Below are 21,107 nucleotides of genomic sequence, written 5' to 3' on the forward strand. Positions count from 1 at the left end.
AGTTTTGTTCTAAGTTATGGTATTTTGATATGTTGGGGTTACTTTGATAATTTTGGAAAAAACCCTAGTTGTAATAATTAATTAATTTGTATAATTAATTTAAGGGAATTGAGGAATTTGGTTAAATTCATGAAATTGGGAAATTATTGATTAAATGGTGTAGTTGGATAATTTAAATCACTCGCCTATTGAATTGTTGTTATAGTTATTTCCAAGTCTAGAAATAACTGTTTTGGGCTATCGGTGGAGGATAGTCGTGATTGTTGTAGACAATGCATGTGGATTAGGTATAACTGAAACTAATCACATTAGTTGAGTCATTAATTTTGACTGTTGGATTAATACAGACATTATGTGTATTGATGGTGTGATGTATATGTTATGTGTTTACATACTTTGTTTTGTGTGGGAGGAGATAGGGGATGTACTCCACGGTTTAGGGGAAGATAGGGGATGGACCTCTAAACCGGATTTTGTTTGGGAGGAGATAGGGGATGGACTCCATTAGCATCACTTTTATGTGTGCTTATTTATATTGAAGTGTTTTGTTGATACAGCACTAAAATGTGTATCAAATTGGAAGTATGAAGTGTTTTGGTTTGAGCCTGAGTCTCAATTGTTTGTTGATATTGGAAGATTGTGAATTGGTTATATATATAGTACTCTGTTGTAAGTTTGGCCAGGTTCTGAGCCATATCGAATTAATATATTGGAAAGTAAAACGAGTCTTAGACATTAATGTCATGAAAGTGTATAAAGATATAACTGATTATCTTGGTTAACCAATTATTGAATGCTGTTGCTTTATTCAATGCTTATAATTGGTTTAGTATATTTCTGCTGGGCTGTGGCTCACCCTTTATGGGAACATCATTTTCAGGTTCAGGTGATAAGCTACCTCCAAGGACTTAGCTTGGGAGGGTTTGACTTCTGGATTTGAAGAAGACTATCTTTAGTTAATTGTCTTTATTTATTAGTACATGTAAACATTCAAGCCTAGGGCTTTTCTTGTATTGAGTTAGAACTCATATTTTTGTATCCAAGTGTTGGCTTGGAAAGATGTAAGCCTGTAGGGCATTTTATTCAATGTTACATGTAATGCTTTTATTTAGTAATACTCTGATGAGTGAATTAATAAATTGTTTTCATTAAATAATGCATGTCAATGTTATATATAATGGGTTTATTTTGAGGGCGTTACAAACACACTGCCTATAGTATGTTTCAACAAACACAATGCACATAGTAAATTTCTCTGCTATTGGCAAATTTCTCTGGATGAATTTGACTGGTATTATAAAGGCACTCTCAAATTATGTTTCTAAAAACATAATATAAAAAGTAATTTTTTCTACTATTGGAAAATTTTTCTGGATGAATTTGATTGGTATTATATACACACTGTCCAAAAAGTACATTATAAAAAACAAAATATACAGTAATTTTCTCTGCTACTGACAAAATTCTCTAGATTAATTTGACTGGTATTATAAACACACTGCCCAAAGTATGTTTCAAAAACACGAGTGCATTGATCCAGAAAATTACATAAAAAAATTCAGAGAAAATACTAAACACAACGCACAACAGACACATTATTTTTGTAATAAAATCCCCTAACATCGTCAAATGTATTATTCAATCAATAAAATGTATTATCCTCAACTATTTTACAACAGTTCCTTACATGTCCTCTTATTATGGTGACTAATACTCTTACATCACGTCATCACCCTTTTAAACTCTCCAGTAGAAGCAATTTTGTTCTTTTTTGGCCTCCCAGCTGGTCTTTTATTCATTGAAGGTAAAATCATAGCATCATCAATGCTACATACAAGTTTTTTAACAGTTGGAACTGGGCCAATCGAAAATGAGTATGCTTGACGATACATATCAGTATGAAAAAATGGTTCAACAAATGAATTCAAATTCTTTCCATTCCTAAAAATTGCAGCAACAACATGTTAACATGGATACCCATTTATTTCCCATTTTCGACATGAACAAGTTTTCAACCCAAGATCAACCATAACCAAAGGAAAACAATGCACTTCAAACACATTATCAGATGATAAACTCACATTCCATATCCTCTCATCCTTGAAAGCCTTCTCCAACACACTATCCATACGAGGACATAGAACTTTTTTCCATTTACTAGAAAGCAGCCTCCTATTAGACCTCATATTCATGATTTGCAACCGTATCATGTCCACCAAATTTGTTATTGGCAAGTGCCGAGCTTCTCATATCCATGAATTGAATGACTCAACAACATTTGAATACATTTCATCATAACGTTTCCCCTCAAAATATGCATCACTTCAATTTTCATATGGTGAACTTCTCAAGAAAACACTTACAATGTCTCCTTACTCACTTTTTAATTCATTTAACCTGAAATGGAATGATGCATTTGTTGGCGCATATGCACATTCTGAAAACTTGGACACAATCGTCTCCCTAACCAAATTTGTGTTTCCACATGATAACCTATCCCTCAAATTCCTCTTTAGATGTTCAAGACAAAATTCATGATAGCAATTAGGGAAAACCAAGCAATTCCTTTCACAATACCATAATGTCAATCTGATATGAAACTTATCACCCTCTTCGATACCAATACTTCACATAAATGTTCAAGGAACCAACACGAATTGTCTTTATTCTCAGCATCAACAACGGCAAAATCTATTGGAAAAAACCTACAAAACAAATAAGAACAAGCAAATTAGATATACACATGTAGAGAAATTAGAACAATAAACAACCAGAGAAATTTGACACTGCCAACATCCAAAGAAACTTCACACAGTGGCCAAATCCAGAGAAAATTCACATAGTGGCAACATCCAGAGAAAATTCACTTAGTGACCAAATCTAGAGAAAATTCACACAGTGGCAACATCCAGAGAAAATTCACTGTAACAACCCTCACTCTACTCTAGTCATGCTTACATATATTACATGATCTTGTCTTGATATGTTGCATTTTTGCAAACCTTGATTTGTTTTGCTTAAGTGTTTCTTGCATGTTTTGTTCCTTGCTTGGTGTGAGTTTAGCCGAGGTCATCTTAAGCCTAAGTCGCACCTTTGAACCTCTTGTGTCTGGGACCATCATGGAATCTCTTTGGTTGACCTCCACCATCACTTAGGCATATTAGCTGAGATGTTATCATCTAGGCGTCCGAGATCCTTAATCCTTGCACCTAGTGATCTTGTTCTGGGACTGGAATGACCTAGACTGAGGTGTGGCACATCTAGGCCGAGGTGTGGCACATCTAGGCCGAGGTGTGGCACAGCTTGGCCAAGTGTTATCCTTCTTAGCCGAGATCATTGACACCTTACTTCCTGAAGCCTATGTCCTTAGCCGAGATCATTACCTGCTGGAGTGTTTTGCTATCTAGCTTGTTGAACACACTTTGTCATAGTCTTGTTATTTCAATTAGTCACCTTTTTGAAGTGAGCCAATCAGCCGATGCCACGTGTCCCAGCAGAGGGTTAAGTCAACGACTGTCGAGAACACATCATTTTTGTATCACATCTTTGTCTTTTAGAGAGAGAGGGTCTAGGAAGAAGAAGAAGTTCTTGAGGGAGGGAGTAGACTTCCAAGCTTGATCTTTGGAGTTTGAACCGTTAGATTCGAGTTTTAAGGTTAGAATCTTAAATTACTCTTGTTGTTCTTATTGATCATCTAGCTGCATTGCACGATCAAACCTGTTCTGCACGCCATGCATTGATTTAAAGTTGGTTTTAGAAAGAGAATATAGTGTTCATATGTTCCTGAAGAAAAGTCTTGTTTTGATCTGAAAGTTTATATCAAGAACCATGTTTTTGTGTTTGATCTCGTAAGATCTTCAAGTATGGGTACCCAGGTCCATGTTTTCGAACTCATAACATGAAATCTCAGATTTTGTAATAGCGAGTTATGATCCTTGCATTCATCTTCATCATGTTCATGTTCTTCATGTTCATCATGTTCTTCAAGAAAGGGAAACCCAGATTTTCCCGATTTCATTCCCTTGAATGCGGCCCTCGGGACCACACCTCGGCAAGGAGGTGTGGGACCTCGGCCATGACTTGGTTGGTGCCCAGCATGTCTTCCCGAGATGAGAGACAGTGTTTTGTTTTGGTTTGCTTTGGCTTTGAGAGAATGATGAGATCATTTGCGATCATGTAAAGCTTGTTTGATAGTGCATTCAATAGACCTTGCCATGTGTTTGTAGGACTTGGACTCTCGCTTGACCCCGACGTTTGAAGAACTATGTGAATGGCATTTTTAATAAAGTTATGTTATAAAGTTTTGATAAAGCCTTGTTTTGCTTTGTTTTGGAAAAGTATTTGTTAAGCATGAATGATTATCCCTGTTTTGTGTATCAAGTGTTAGTCTTGTTTTGGACCCCAACCTTTGAAAGTCCGTACGTGCTAGGGGACTATAAGCAATTGTAGCACAACCTTTGTTAATGTCACCCCTTGAAACTTGAAAGCCTTGAAAGACCTTGATTGATGAAGCTTGAAGGATTTGTTAGAAGAACTTGATTTATCCCATGCTTTGTTACAAGCTATGATTATGTATTATTTTGTTAAAGATTTCGGATATCGTGCATGCAAACCCTTTATTACTTGTACCATTCATTGAGTATCCAAGCTCACCCTCTCTATATATATGTAGGTGATGAGCAGGATGGCGGCGACGCCTAGATGTGCTTTGCAACTTGTTTTGGATTCGCATTTTGTAGCATTTTGAAGATTATGCTTCTTAGCTTGCTTTTCTTTGTATTTTGCACATGATGGTTCGAGAAGCCTTTTGGTCAAGATGTATTTTTGTGCTTCATTTTATTGTACCCAAGTTATAAAGTTATGTAAAGATGTATGCCATTTCATTTGACTTATGCACAACTCTTATAGACTAATTAGATTTGTATATACTGCTTCCGCACATGTTAGCCCCATATGTAATACTCTGATTGTGTGTGACTCTTGAAAGTTGGCCTTCAATAATCTCGGATTACTGGCTATCACGGCACCATTCTACTTGGGGCGGAATGGGGTCGTGACATTCACACTCTGACCAAATCTAGAGAAAATTCACACAGTGGCCACCTCCAGAGAAAGTTCAAATTGTTAGAGAAAAATCACAAAACATAACTACAAAAATAGAAAATTCACTCAATTCCCACATGTATAGAAAATTCACATACTTAGAGAAAATTTGATATATTTACAATTACCTTCATTCCCATCTTTCCCCGTCGCAGCAAGTATAACTCCTTTGTATTGTCCTTTAAAAAATGTTCCATTAAGAAACAACAATCACTGACAATATTTGAAACCAGCAATGCATGCATGAAAGGCCACAAACACTCTTTTGAAACGCTTGTTATCTTCAAAATCTAACTCAAAATGACTACGTGGATTGTTTTTCAATGCCTCATCAAAATACTACCGTAATTGATCAAATGACAAACAAGAATCTCCATATGTACTAGATTTGGCTTTTTCAACCCCCAACCAACCATAGTTATAACTGATTGAGACCCCATACTTGTCTTTTGTTTCTTTCACAACATCCACTAGACGAGTTAAAGGTTTTGCACTTACCACTTCAAGTATCGGCCCAAAAACTAAGTTGGAAGTCATCCTAGCATGTTTACTAGTACGAATAGCCACATTACACGTATGTTCATTGTTCAAAGTTCTTATGTAAAAGAACCCATTTGTTTTTGCCGTGACCCTCAGCTTGTCATTTTTAACATACGTAAATTGTAAACCAACCTTAATAGCATACTTGCACAAAACAGTAAGGAACTCAACCACACCACCCTCAAACTTTTGTCCAACACTCGTAATACTATTTCGTCAACCAGCTGACAATAACACCTTTTCTTGGTGAGAACAAACCTTAGAGAGTGAATTCCTTTCAATATCCACAAGCCTGTCACATTCACCATGCACAACATCTACCCAATTAGACCCCACTTCATCCTTTTGATCAAAAGTATTACACCTAATAACTGAAACATCAACTATATCAACACCATGTGCACAAACAACTCTCAACATATTCAAAAAATCAATATTATTTCGAACCATACAATTCGGATGGCCTAAAATAGAATATGAAATACACACGTCTCAAGGTTCAAATTCTCCCATGTTTTACACAAAATGCCAACCAATTACTCAAAATTCAATTCGCATGAAACATTAATGACAATAATATCATTTCCATATTTGCACAGCAACAGCACTGCACTGTTCATCTAAACTAAAAGAAAAAACACAAAAAATAACTTGTTCAATATAAAAACACTTCACAAGAACAACATACAAGTCCAGAGAAATTTGTGTTTTTTATAATTTTCTCTGTATTATAATAAGAAGTTTATAATTTTCTCTGAATTCAAATAAAAGTCCAGCGAAATTTACAAACTTATAATTCAACTTCAAGATAACAAAAACAAAATCATAGAGAAAATTAATGAGTTCAAAGAAAGTCATAAAGAAAACTAATGCTAACTATTAAACACAATCATAGACAAAAATCACACAGAAGATATGTTATGAAATTATAATCTTCTCTGTGATTTTCTCTGTGTGATTGTGCAGTATTGGACTCAAATCAAAATCCAGAGAAATTTACAAACTTATATTCACTTTCAATATAACAAAAACAAAATCACAAAGAAAATTAATGAGTCCATAGAACATCACACAGAAAATTAATGCTAATTATTAAACAAAATGACTCTCAAAAATCACAGAGAAAATCTATAATGAAATTATAATCTTCTCTGTGATTTTCACTAGACTACAAGCTTCCAATTTTCTCTAGACTACAAGCTTATAATTTTCACTGGACCACAAGCTTACAATTTTCTCTGTGATTTCCATTTGATTATAATAGCAAACATACAATTTTCTCTGGAATACAAAGAAAAGTGCAAAAATCAAAAGTGCAAAAAAAAAAAAAAAAACAAACAAAGCACAAAACTCAAGAAAGTGCAGAAAACTCCATCGTCAATAACAAAGAATGAAAAATCAACTTCAGAAATAAAAACAACTACACTAAGCTAGCTTTGTCTCTCGCATTGATCAAAATTGAAAACAAAAACCTAATTCAAAATACACTAGAAAAACTTCTTTGAAATCGAAGTCCTCACATACAAATCAAATGAAAAATCAAAAAAATGTACCTGATTCAACTCCATTGGAAATCAACTTCTACGTGATCAACTTTTACACGATCAACGGAAATCAACTTCTACGTGATTAATGAAAATCAACTTCTACACACAACTTCTACATGACTACAAAATCAACTTCTACACGATCAACGAAAATCAACTTCTACACGACTACAAAATCCCTACAAAATCTCCACGAAAATCTGCATCATCAAAATTTGCATCGTCAAGTTCATCCCTACAAAAACATAATCTTCAGTTTCTGAAATTGAAAACTGTATATTATAAACAGGGTAAAATATGTATTTTATAAACTAAAATAACATTGAGAGACCTTAGGTATCAAAAAATATTATTGTGGATCTCTCTTCATATTAAAAGTTGGATAGGAATGTTAGACCAATTTTTCCTTAAATAAGTTGCACAATTTATTTCAATTAAATAACTTTTATAAAAATGAAATAATAATAAAAAATGAAATAACTTCTATTAAATGAAATAAATAAATAAAAAAAGAAATAACAATTGTTGTAATGAAATGTATCAATTTTTATATTAATTGATACTAATTATATTAACTTCTATTAATGAAATATTTTTTTTTTTTAAAATTAAAACTGAAGAAAATGAAAACATAGCAATTTTTATATCTTATAAGGGCAAAAAGGACATTACACAGTAAAAAACTATTTCCCAGCTTATTCAACTAAACACTACTTTGCTGATTAAATCTATAATTCAAGAGCTATACCAAACAGATTAACAGTTTTCGATTAAAGTCACAATTTATAATCTGTTAAACTATAATCTATAATCTGTTTTAATAGTTACACCAAAAGGGCAATTCAATTTCAAGGGTTATGTACTAAAAAGACCCAACTCTTCCCAACTTCTAAAACAAAATGAGCATTCATCAATTTCTTACAATTAGGGCGTAAATGGTTCGGTTTAGTCAGTATTAAGAGTATATTTAGTACCGCATCGATGTTTTCAGTTTTTATTATTAAAAACTAATACAGACCGTATGTTACGGTTCGATTTTGTCAGTTTGATGTAGAAAATAAATTTAAATGAAACTTTGAAAAATTTTATAGTAGATTATCGAATTTTACATTAAAAATAAATGAAGAAAATATATGAAAATTGCTCTATAAATGTTTGTCTCTCTAATTTTTATTAGAAAAGTGTATTATATTAGTTACTTCTCATATAATGTTCAAGAAATAAAAGAAGATTTCAAGATCTCCTAATGTATATCATCTATAAAAATAAATAAATAAATTAAGATAATTCCATAATCATAACATCTTCATTTTATCATATTTGTCCCTAAAAAATGGACAAGTCTATTTTTAAAAATAAAACATTTATTTTTTTAAGGACAAATTCGAGATAAAATAAATATGTTATAATTATAGAATCAATTGAATTTTTTTTATTATAAATAATATACTCGAAGAATCCTAAAAAATGATCAGACATCATCTCTCCAGTCGAGATAAGGACGGGAGAGAAGCATACCCCAAGTTTATATTACATTCAATTTCAAGGTTTATATACAAGAAAGACCCAACTCTTCCCAACTTCTAAAACAAAATGAACATTAATCAATTTCTCACAACTAGGGATACAAGCAGTTTAGTTTGGCCGGTATTAAGAGTATATTTAGCACCACACCTATCTTTTCAATTTTTATGATTAAGAAATTGATACAAACCGTATGCTACGGTTCGATTTTATTGGTTTGATGTAGAACAGAAATTTATATGAAATTTAAAAAAAAATTATAGTAGATTATAGAATTTTACATTAAAATAAATGAAGAAAATATATAAAAATTGCTGAATAAATGTTTCTCGCTAATTTTTATCACAAAAGTGTATTATATTAGTTATTTCTCATATAATGTTCAAGAAATTATAACATAAAAATATTTAAATATAATATTCGATCAGTTCAATTTGTATCGGTACAAAAAGTTTCATAAACGAAACAGCCCGCTTGTTATGAAAAACAGACCAAAAACTAAAATTCCGGTCAGTTTCAATCAATCAGCTCGGTTTTCTCGATTTTTCTTACCTCGCTACTTGCAACAACAGGCCATTGGCTATTTGATCACTAGGGTCTAGCACAACTTTTTTTCTTTTTTCCTTTTCCTGGGTGCACAAATTATGAGTCCAACAAAATCTTAATTATTATCTATATATCAATCTAAGACCATAGCATACGATCAGGGATGGGAGTCGCTACATCATCACTGGCTGCAGATTCAATCCTTTGCGGGTAGGAGATCGAACTGACAAAGCTCTGCAGATTCCATTATCTTTGTGTCTCATGACACTTATTAGACGGTGAAGCCATATTACCATTTCGAGGGCGTAGTGGTCTGTCTTGTGCATATCTGTGTGATGAAATCTCTGGAGGCGAATCACATTATTATGGGTGTCCCCCTTCTTGTCAAACTCATTACTACAAGAAAAGAACACGTGCAACTAAGTGAGTGTTTGGAAAGTTGCTATTTTAGTAGGTTATTTTAGTTTTTGGTTATTTTAGGAAGCTAAATTTTTTGTGTTTGGAAAGATAGTTGGATTTTTTTGTAGTTGAATGTGATGTTTGAGAGAAAAAATGAAATGATTATGGGTTTGATGTGACATTTTGCCTTATTGGTTATTTTAGCCTATTTTGTCTTTTAGTGCTGTTTTAGCCAAAAAAACTTCTTCCCAAACACCCCCTAAATGTTAGTGTTGTCGAAAATGAAAATATGAGCACTAAGTAAGAGAAAGGCGAATGACTAACCCGGTGTTCGCCCACTCTCCAGCCCACCCAAAACCTTGATGAGCCCTATCGGACAAATAAAAAAGAAAAAAGATGTAAATGCATTTATGATCATATTATGGCAGCTAAAAGCTTGAGCAGGAAAATATTAATGGATTTCAAATTCAGGCATAGGCAAAGCAGAAAGCTGATAGATTCATTAAACAATCCTATTCAACATACTTGGAAGTATTTGAAGCCACTGGAACAAGCCATTGGTGTGTCTTCTCCATTTCAGCTTTAATTTGAGGAATTGTAAGCTGCATAAAGGCCAAAAGTTGAAGTGCCCAAGTTACTTATGTAAATACACACATTGCATTTGTACACTTAAAGAATACAAATTGAATCATTTAAAGAAGTCCATCGAAACAAGCATGCAAAGCGTTACAGGAACTACACTATTCTATTTAAGGCATACCTCCTTGGTATCAATTGTTTGGCACCGAGAACTTACAGCAATCTTGACACTGTTTGGATACCCATGATATAGTTGGTCTCTCATGTTAGGAGGAAGGGAGGTAGGTCGATGCCTAAAAAAAATAAACTTGTATTTGAAAATCAATAAAAATTTGGTTATGCAACACCATCTATATGGAAAAAGGCTAAATTATGGCCCTCTTCAGCAATGACTTTTTTGGCTAAAATAGTCGATGAAAAAATAGGTTAAAATAGTCAATAAGACAAAATGTCACATCCAAACCATAATCATTTAACTTTTTCTCTTACAACCATCAAATTAACTACACAAAAAAACAAACCAACCAACTTCCCAAATATAATTTTTTTAGCCATGCAAAAATAATTAAAAAGCCAACTATGCCAGCACCCCTGAGGTTTTTCAATAACACACCTGCAGCCCCTCGTGTTCTGAAAATTACACTCTTTCATGCAAAAACTTTTGTAATAAATTAATTTAAAAAATAAAAAAAAAGACTTCAAAAAAAAATTCCCGCCTGCCGTTAGTGACATAAACATATTATGATGATGACATGTGATAAATTATTTAAATGCCTACTTTGCCCTTAATAAATTTGGTCCAAGTCTTTATCAAACAAATAAATAAAAATATACATTTTTTAATTAACTTTTGTGGTGGTTTGGTGGTGGAAGAAAGTGTATTTATTGACTTAGCCCAAAAATTATTATATTTAAATTAAATTATGTTGTAAAAAAACAAAGGGCAATAGCATGCATAACTGAACAAACTAAATTAACACTGTTACTTGCAAACAAGCAGTAGTGTGGGAGAGGTCATTGTAATTTCCAGAACACGAGGGATAGTATGTTTAGTTTCACCAAAGATCAGGCTAGCCAGTGTAATTTACCCTATGAAAAGTATTACCCATAAAATAGAAGAAAGAGTTAAACTTACAATGTTGTCTATCTGATTGATTAAGTTGGCATAATGCAGTGCAAGACCGGCTACATCTAGTCTTTCGGGTTTGTTATCACGCTTTGTGCCAACCAAAACCAAACCTGCCATGAAATGGCCGCACAATGAAAAGTGAATATAAATACCAAATACACTTTAGTGACCAACTAGAACACAAAATCACAATCTGAAGGCCTGGGTGCTAAATGATAACAGTAAATGTCTTGTACAACCAATTAGAATTGGGAAACAGATAGCAGATTCGCTGGTGTGTTGCATTTGCTTAACGAAATTTCGAGGCTCAAGTGAAATATTCTTCTAGCGTGCATGGGCATTCAATGACCCCATGTTGTTTAGGTGCATAAAATGAGTCTACATTTTCTCTTTTAAATTAATATTTATTTGACCATTACAAATTATGAGGTACCAAAGTGAAGGCAGGTGAAGGGGCTTGTTTCAAGAAAAAAAAACTGTAAAAAGCAAACTACGACAGTGTTTGATATATATATTTAAATATATCAATTCATGCAATTAAATTAAGGAAAAATTACTCATAAATCCCATATTGAAAAATGTTACTCCATCTAGTCCTGAATGTTTTCTTATAAACCATTTAGTCCTTTTTTTACATCACAACATCATGATCAAAATAACATCAAACATCATCATCAAAACAACATCAATGCACGTGCATTCTTGTGAGGGTTATAGGTGCAAGGCTGGCTCTTTGTGCTAAAACTCTCAACAGAGCCCAAGAAAAATATTGCAAAAGCAACCATGAAAATACCCACATACTAATATTCAGTAAATAGAAAGGATGTCGCACCTTCGGATATGGCATTTTGGATTTCGGCCACTTAACGACGACGCTGTGGTCATTGACACCCTCACTTTCTTCAATCAAGTAATCATTGTAGCCATTCTTCTTGTTTGCTGGAGTCGAATCGTTCCAATCAACGGAGACCTTGACGCGAGAGACCAAGAACCACTGGACCAGTGAGAATACAATTCCAACCACCGCGCACACAGGAATCACAATCTCCGTCGCCAGATCTGGCAGCAACGCCGACCCCATCGTTAATATACTCACTGGAACCCTAGACTCGCCGGAATTTAAGCTAGAGAGAGAGAGAATAAAAAACACAGTGTTTGGATTGAGAGAAACGAGAGAGAAAAGAGTTGGTGGACTCGAACGGGTGGGAATCGGGGTTGTGAGAGAGGAAGGGTTGCTTGCGGTTGGAGAGGCGTTCGAGCATGGCTGTGTGATGTTTGATGTTGTTGATGATGATGATATTTGTGTTGCTGATGATGTTGTGATGTTGATGATGTGTTGTTGATGATGTGATGATGTTTGATGTTGATGATGATGATGTTTGATGATGATGTTGTTTTGATGATGATGTTTGTGATGTTTGATGTTGTTTTGATGATGATGTTTGATGTTGCTTGATGATGATGTTGTGATGTTTGATGTTGTTTTGATATTGATGTTGTGATGTTTGATGTTGTTTTGATGGTGATGATGTTGTTTTGATGATGATGATGTTTGATGTATATGCCCTCCATGGTCAATTTCCCTATAATGGGACCTTTCAGTCTATAAGAAAACTTTTAGGACTAAACAGTGTATAAGTTGTTAATTTGGGATTTATTGGTGCATCACCCTTAAATTAATATTGATTATTTTGTATACTATGTTGTTCATACCATTATCTTCAAATGCTTCTGAGATCTCTTAATGTAAGAAAGTAACAATCAACAAGCTTCTCCACAACCGACAAAAAATATATAGGTTCAAAGAAGTTTTGACTGTTAACATCAAAACAGTAGAAATGCGTTCATTGCACCATATCCTGTGGAACAATTAACGAATAGAATCCAACATATTTACACACTGCCATCCGCATCAAGAAAGGCAGCAAAATGTCAGTTCCAGAGATGGAAAGAAGATTAAATCAACTATTGACAGAAAACACCCGTGATTTATAGCAAAAATCGCTTCAAGATTAAATTATAGAAACAGATCAAGAAATCCAATCCATCTTGCAGATCATCAGTAATTTTTCATTTTTAGCCAATTGAAAAATAAAAGTGATGCACAATTATGTACCTCCTCGAAACTCCTAGCCCAAAGAGATTTCTTTTTCAAGCTCCTCACAAGTTTTTTTGGTTTTTTAGCTCACTTTGTAAAATCATGACACTCTCCCCTAAAATTACAAGAAATGCCAGTTAAGTAAAAGAATCCAACTTACTGTACTGGATATCAGATAACTAATGCCAACAATCAACAGCAAAAATCCGCAAATATCTACAGAAAATTATCATACATGAATTGCATCACAGTCAGTTAATGAGAAAAGCAGATCGACATAATTGAAATGAACATGTATTGTTGTTAATATAAAAACAAAAAATCCTGCGAAGTATGTCAATAAATAGAAGGTTTATGCTAAATGACAAACCCTTATTGCCCAGCATAGCAAAAAAAATAATTAAAAAATTAAAAAACTAGTTTTTTCTATTAAACAATGTCGTTGAGCATTTACATCTTTGATATAAAAAAACCTTTCATGAGAAATCCAGAAGTTTCATCTAACTTATAATTTGAACATAGGTTACACTTATTCACAAATGCACCCTAATAATGCAAGCATGCATACCACATCAGTGCCACTATAAATAAAATTATATATTATATGCATTAGAACACTACCACAGAGTTCTGGGAGAGACAGTAAGATGGCCTTGCTGCACTGGTTTGTGATACAACAAAATGCTAATTTGCACCCAGAATATGCTCAAAAACTTTTAAGTGTGCTTCACTACAAATACGGTATATTTATACCACAAAATGCCACAACCACTATAAAATAAAATAAAATAAAATGTAGACGGTGGTATCAACTATAGCATGAGAGAAATAGTCAGAGTCCATTAATCCCTTTTATAAAGGGGTGACCATTGGTTCAATGGTAAAACCTTGGCCTAATAACCCTGAGATTATGGGTTCAAGTCTCAAGGATACCACCATGTGCTTTATTGTAATAACTCTCACACTATCCTAACCATACTCATATGCATTCATATGATTCTGTCTTGTTAAGCTTGCATTTCAAGTCTTGTCCTTGTTCGCTTATGTGTTACAGCATGCTTTGTACCTTGCCCGGTGTGGGTTTAGCCGAGGTCACCCTGAGCCTAGGTTAGTTTTGAACCTCTTGCATCTAAGACCATCTTGGAATTTACTTTGGTTGACTCCACCTTCGCTCTGACATGTTGGCCAATATGTCACTATCTAGGTCGAGGTGTTCGTCGCCGAGGCCGAGATGTGTATTATCTAGGCCGAGATGTTACCCTTGAACCTAAGTGACCTTACTCTTGGATTGGTACGACCTAGACCGAGGTGTGGCACATCTAGGCCAAGGTGTAGCACAGCTAGGCCGAGTGTTATCCTTTCTAGCCGATGTCCTTGCCCCTTGCTTGCCGAAGTCTTGTTGTTAGCCGATGTCGTTACTTGTCGGAGTGCTCTTGCCGCCTAGCTTGTTGAGTACACTTTGTCATAGTCTTGTCTTTTCACTCAGTCACCTTTTTTAGTAGAACCAACCAGCCGCTGCCACATACCCCTGCAGAGGGTTAAGTCAGCCGACAGACCCAGAAAATATACATTTTTGTATTATATCTTTTCCTTGTAGACAGAGAATCTCTAGGAAGAAGAAGAAGTTTTAGATTGAGAGAGTGGGCTTTCGAGCTTGATTCCTAGAGATCAAACCGTTAGATTCGTGTATTGAGGTTAGATTCTTGATTTACTCTTGTCGTTCTTTATGTTTATCTAGCTGCATTGCATGATCGAATCTGTTCTGCACGTCATGCATTGATTTAAAGTTAGTTTTAAAAAGAGAAAGTAGAGTTCATGTGTTCTTAAAGAAAAAGTCTTGTTTGATCCGAAAGTTTGCATTAAGATTCATGTTTTTGTGTTTGTTCTCACAAGATCCTCGAATATAGGTACCCAGGTCCATGTTTTTGAATGCATAGCATGAAATCTCAGATTTTGTAATAGCAAATTATGATCCTAGCATTCATCTTCCTCATGTTCATGTTCTTCATGTTCTTCAAGAGAGGGAAACGCAGATTTTCCCGACTTCATTTCCTTGAATGTGGCCATCGAGGCCACACCTCGGCAAGGAGGTGTGGGACCTCGGCCTAGACCTGGTAGTTGCCCAGCATGTTTTCCCGAGATAAGGAGCTGTGTTTTGTTTTGATTTGACTTAGTTTTTGAAGAATGCCGAGGTCATTTGCATGCATGCAAGACTTGTTTTGAGTAGTGCATTCAATAGACTTTGCCACATGTTTGTAGGACTTGGACTTGCCTTGACCCCGACGTTTGAAGAACTAGGTGAGTGGTATTTTTAATAAAGTTATGTTATTAAGTTTTGATAAAGTTTTGCCTTACTTGTTTTGGACAAGTATTTGTTAAGCATGAATGACTATCCCTATTTTGTGTATCAAGTATTAGCCTTGGTTTTGATAATCTTTGAAAGTCCGTACGTGCTAGGGGACTATAAGCATTTGTAGCGCAATCTTTGAAAGTCCGTACGTGCTAGGGGACTATAAGCATTTGTAGCACAAACTTTGTTAATGTCATCCCTTGGAACTTGAAAGCCTTGGATTTTGTACAAGATGTGATGTGCCTTGATTTGATAAAGATTTCGGTTATCATTCATGTAAACCCCTTTCTTATTTATACCATTCACTGAGTATCTAAGCTCACCCCTCTATATATATATATATATGTAGGTGACGAGCAGGACGGCGGTGACGCCTAGATGTACTTGCCACTTGTTTTGGATTTTGCACTTTTGCAACATCTTGAAGAATATGCTTCTTAGTTGTATTTCATTGTATTCTTGTATTTGATGGCTGAGAAGCCTTTTGGTCAAGATGTATTTTTTGTACTTCATTTTGTTGTATTAAAGATATGTAATGATGTATGCCATTCCATTTCACTTATGCACTGCTCTTATGGACTACTTAGCTTTGAATTTATTGCTTCCGCATTTGTAAGCCCCATACGTATACTCTATTTGTGTGTGAATTTTGAAAGTTGGCCTTCGGTAATCTCAGATTACTGGCCATCATGGCACCATTCTACTAGGGGCGGAATGGGGTCGTGACAGATTGGTATCAGAGCACAAGTTTCTTATAGTACGTTATTCACACACTTGAGTCCTAAAGAGCATAGGATTTCCCTTAGAAAAATGTTAGGATTGCATCATATTGCTTGCTATTTGATAAGGTGTGCATCATCTCGGCATGACCCTTTGTTATTTGCATACATGATTCTTGGTCCAGTTTGTTTTAAAGTTGCACTTTGCATACTCATAGCATCAGGAGGAGAGGTAGACCACCAGCTGGCCGAGATCAATCAGAAGACAGACTGGACAGGCTAGAAAGACTGGTTGAAGGCTTAACCCGTGAGTTGAGACAAATAAGGCAACAGAATGCTAGTGCTACATCTACCCAGGTCGAGTAGACGAATGGCCGACATGCAGTTCCGCCTCCACCTCCTCCAGTGCCTCAAGTGTCTCCGCAGCCAGCCTTGTATGGGGACGGCATGATCGCCTTGATTAGGGAGTTTAAGAAGATGAAACCGCCAAGATTCTCAAGGGGTATAGAGCCGATGAAGGCCGAGGCGTGGGTTTTGGAAATGGAGAAGCTGTTCGAGATCTTTCCCAGCACCGACGTTCAGAAGGTTACATTGGCAGCATTCGCATTAGACGATGACGCTCGAAGGTGGTGGATGATGATCCGGGAAGCTAATCTTGGTTTAACTTGGGCCAGATTTTTGGAGCTGTTTTACAATAAGCATTTTCCCCTTAGCGTTCGAGATCGCAAGACCACCGAGTTTCAAGCTCCGACACAAGGCAACAGGACAGTGGCAGAATACGACCGTGCTTTCACCAAATTGGCGAGATACGCGCCTCATATGGTCAGTGATGAATATAGGAAAGCCAGGAAGTTTGAAAGTGGACTACGTGGACTGATCCAGGATCGAGTCAACATGCTCAATATGCCGACTTACGCCGAGGTGTTAGACAAGTTCATTCTGGCAGAAGCCAACTTAAACCGATATCAAAATTCAGGAGAGAGTCAGAGGAAGAGACAGAACTATGAAGGTTGTCGGATGCCGTTTAATGCCAAGAAGAGGGCGAATGTGGGCAATTCCAGCAACTCAGATTAGGATGGTAATGCTAAGCCGACGTGTGCGAGTTGTGGGAAGCCGCATCTCGGGGTTTGCCGTTGGGCAACAGGAGCCTGCTTTGAATGTGGCGAGACAGGCCACCGCGTGAAAGATTGTCCGAAGGCAAGGGCTGACGATGGCAAGAAAAATGGGAGCACTTCGGGCTCTGCACACGGAAGCAACGTCGGAAGGACACAGATGGGACAGGACAGGGTTTTTGCTCTAGTGCCGGGAGACACCCAGAATGCTGAAGCGGTAGTGTCAGGTACACTCTCAATCTGCTCTCAAGTTGCATACATCTTGATTGATTCGGGCTCTACCCATTCATTTGTATCTGTTAAATTTGCCGAGAAGTTGAACAGACCGCTAGAACCCCTTGATTATGTGTTATCTGTATCTACTCCATCTGGGGGAACAAAAATTGTTGCATCCATATATAGGGCGTGTGTTGTGGTGATTGAGGGTGTAGAATTATTAGTCGATTTGATGCCATTAAGCATGACTCACTTCGATGTCATATTGGGAATGGACTGGTTAGTAGCGAATCATGCATCCATTAATTGTGTTACTAAGAGCGTCACATTGAAGACCCCGAACCGACCCGAGGTCATTTTCCAGGGTAAGGGAGTAGTACCCCCACCTTACTTAATCTCATCCATGAAAGCCTATAAGTTGATCCAAAAAGGGTGTCAGGGTTATTTGTGCAGTATACTAAGTGATTTGAATGGAAGAGTTGAGTTAGCCGACATACCAGTTGTTATGGAATTCCCCGACGTCTTTCCAAATGAGTTGCCTGGCCACTTAGTCGATAGAGAAATAGAGTTTACTATGGACTTCATGTCAGGAACGCAACCTATCTCCAAAACACCCTATAGGATGGCCCCAGCTGAACTTAAGGAACTAAAACTACAATTACAAGAATTGTTGGACAAGGGATTCATTAGGCCGAGCACTTCACCATGGGGAGCACCCGTGCTATTTGTTAAGAAAAAGGATGGCACACTTCGCCTTTGCATTGATTACAGAGAACTTAATAAGGTAACCATTAAGAACAAGTGCCCGTTGCCTAGGATTGATGATTTGCTCGATCAACTACAATGAGCACGAGTCTTTTCCAAGATTGACCTTAGGTCGGGCTACCATCAGCTGAAGGTTAAAGCCGAAGATGTTGAGAAGATTGCTTTTCGGACAAGATACGATCACTATGAATTCCTGGTAATGCCTTTTGGAGTGACTAATGCACCTGCAGCATTCATGGATTTGATGAATAGAGTCTTTAAGCCGTATCTAGATGAGTTCGTAGTTGTTTTTATCGACGACATATTGATCTATTCCAAGAGTACAATTGAGCACGAGAATCATCTGAGACTCGCCCTGCAAATTTTGAGAGACAAGAAGTTGTACGCCAAGTTGAGCAAATGCGAGTTTTGGCTTTTCAGCATTTCATTTTTAGGGCATGTGATTAATGAAGAGGGTATATCAGTTGATCCCAGTAAGATTGAAGCCATTGTGAATTGGCCGACGCCGACCAACGTGTCCGAGGTTCGTAGTTTTCTGGGCTTCGCAGGTTATTACAGGAAGTTTGTGAAGGACTTCTCAAGGATTGCAGTACCATTGACACAACTAACTGAGAAGGGAACAACATATGAATGGACCGATGATAGAGAATCAACTTTCCAAGAGTTGAAGACGAGGTTAGTTACGGCACCAATTCTTGTACTCCCATCAGGTAATGAGGAATTTTAGATTTTCAGTGATGCTTCACATAAGGGTTTGGGCTGTGTGTTAATACAAGGGGGCAAAGTCATAGCATATGCATCTCGTCAGTTGAAACTTCATGAAAAGAACTATCCAACCCATGATCTAGAGCTAGCAGCCATGGTGTTTGCTTTGAAGATTTGGTGTCACTACTTGTATGGAGCCTCTTGCCAAGTCTTTACAGATTACAAGAGCTTGAAGTACTTGTTCACTCAAAAGGAACTGAATTTGAGGCAGAGAAGATGGCTTGAATTATTGAAGGATTACAACATACAGATTCAGTATCACCCAGGTAAAGCAAACTCGGTAGCCGACGCATTGAGTAGAAAGTCAGTGGGAAGTTTGGCATGCCTAGCCATGATTTCAGTGGAGCCGACTATTATTGGGGAAGTAAAGGCAAGGCAAATGGAGGATGAATTCCTGAAGAAGGTAGCCGACGAGATTATCACCAGGCCGAGGCCTGGTTACACCCTTGAGAATGGAGTGCTTAAGTTTGAAGGAAGATTGTGCGTGGCCGACGTCCCAGAGTTGAAAGGAAAGATTTTGCAAGACTCTCATGGATCCAGATTTGCAGTTCATCCAGGGAACACCAACATGTATCAAGACGTAAAACAGACTTTTTGGTGGCCAAATATGAAAAGAGAGATAGTCGAGTTCGTGTCCCAGTGTTTGTATTGTCAACAAGTGAAGGAAGAACATCAGCGGCCAGCAGGACTTCTTCAACCTTTGCCGATTCCTGAGTGGAAATGGGAACACATCTCCATGGACTTTGTGATTGGTTTGCCAAAGACACAAAAAGGGATGGATTCAATTTGGGTTGTAGTCGATAGATTAACTAAGTCAGCACACTTCTTGCCTGTTAAGACTACCTTTAATGCTGATCAACTTGCTTTGTTGTATATGAATGAGATCGTTAGACTTCATGGAGTGCCGATGTCCATTGTGTCAGACCAAGATCCGAAGTTCGTTTCTAGATTTTGGCAGAGTCTACAAGGAGCTTTGGGAACAGAGTTGAAATTTAGCACAGCTTTTCATCTCTAGACCGATGGTCAAACAGAGAGAACAATTCAGACACTTGAAGATATGCTTAGACTAAGTGTATTGGACTTTAAGGGAAGTTAGGAAGTGCATTTACCATTAGTAGAATTCGCTCACAACAATAGTTATCAAGCCAGCATTGGCATGGCGCCGTATGAAGCCTTGTATGGAAGAAAGTGCAGATCGCCGATATGTTGGACCGAGGTAGGAGATACAGCTTTGATCGGCCCCGATCTGGTTCAAAGGACAACCGAGAAGATTAAGCTCATTCGACAAAGGATCAAAACTGCTCAGAGTCGGCAGAAGAGTTATGCCGATCAGAGAAGAAGAGAGTTGGAATTTGAAGTAGGGGATTATGTATTCCTGAAGATTTCGCCGATGAAAGGAGTTTCAAGATTTGGGAAGAAGGGTAAATTGGCACCCCGTTACATTGGGTTATTTGAAATCCTTGAGAAAATTAACCCGGTTGCCTACAGACTTGCTTTGCCGCCGAGGTTAAGTCAAGTCCGGAATGTGTTCCATGTCTCGATGTTGAGGAAGTATGTTTGGGATCCACTGCACGTGGTTGATCATTTTGGGATTGTGGTTGATGAAGACTTAAGCTATGAAGAAAAGCCGATGCACATTATTGATAGACAAGTGAGGCAATTGAGAAACAAGGCAATATCGATGGTGAAAATTGAATGGAAAGAGCATTACGGCA

General features: G+C 36.7%; 1 pseudogene; it reads right to left on the bottom strand.

Moving 5' to 3' along the window:
- LOC145797438 (protein PSK SIMULATOR 2-like) overlaps window positions 1-21,107 on the bottom strand; it is a 185,248-nt pseudogene that overhangs the window by 131,393 nt on the left and 32,748 nt on the right.

The sequence above is a fragment of the Camellia sinensis genome, chromosome 8 (assembly GCF_055761805.1).
Source record: "Camellia sinensis isolate YWXY chromosome 8, ASM5576180v1, whole genome shotgun sequence".
NCBI lineage: Eukaryota > Viridiplantae > Streptophyta > Magnoliopsida > Ericales > Theaceae > Camellia > Camellia sinensis.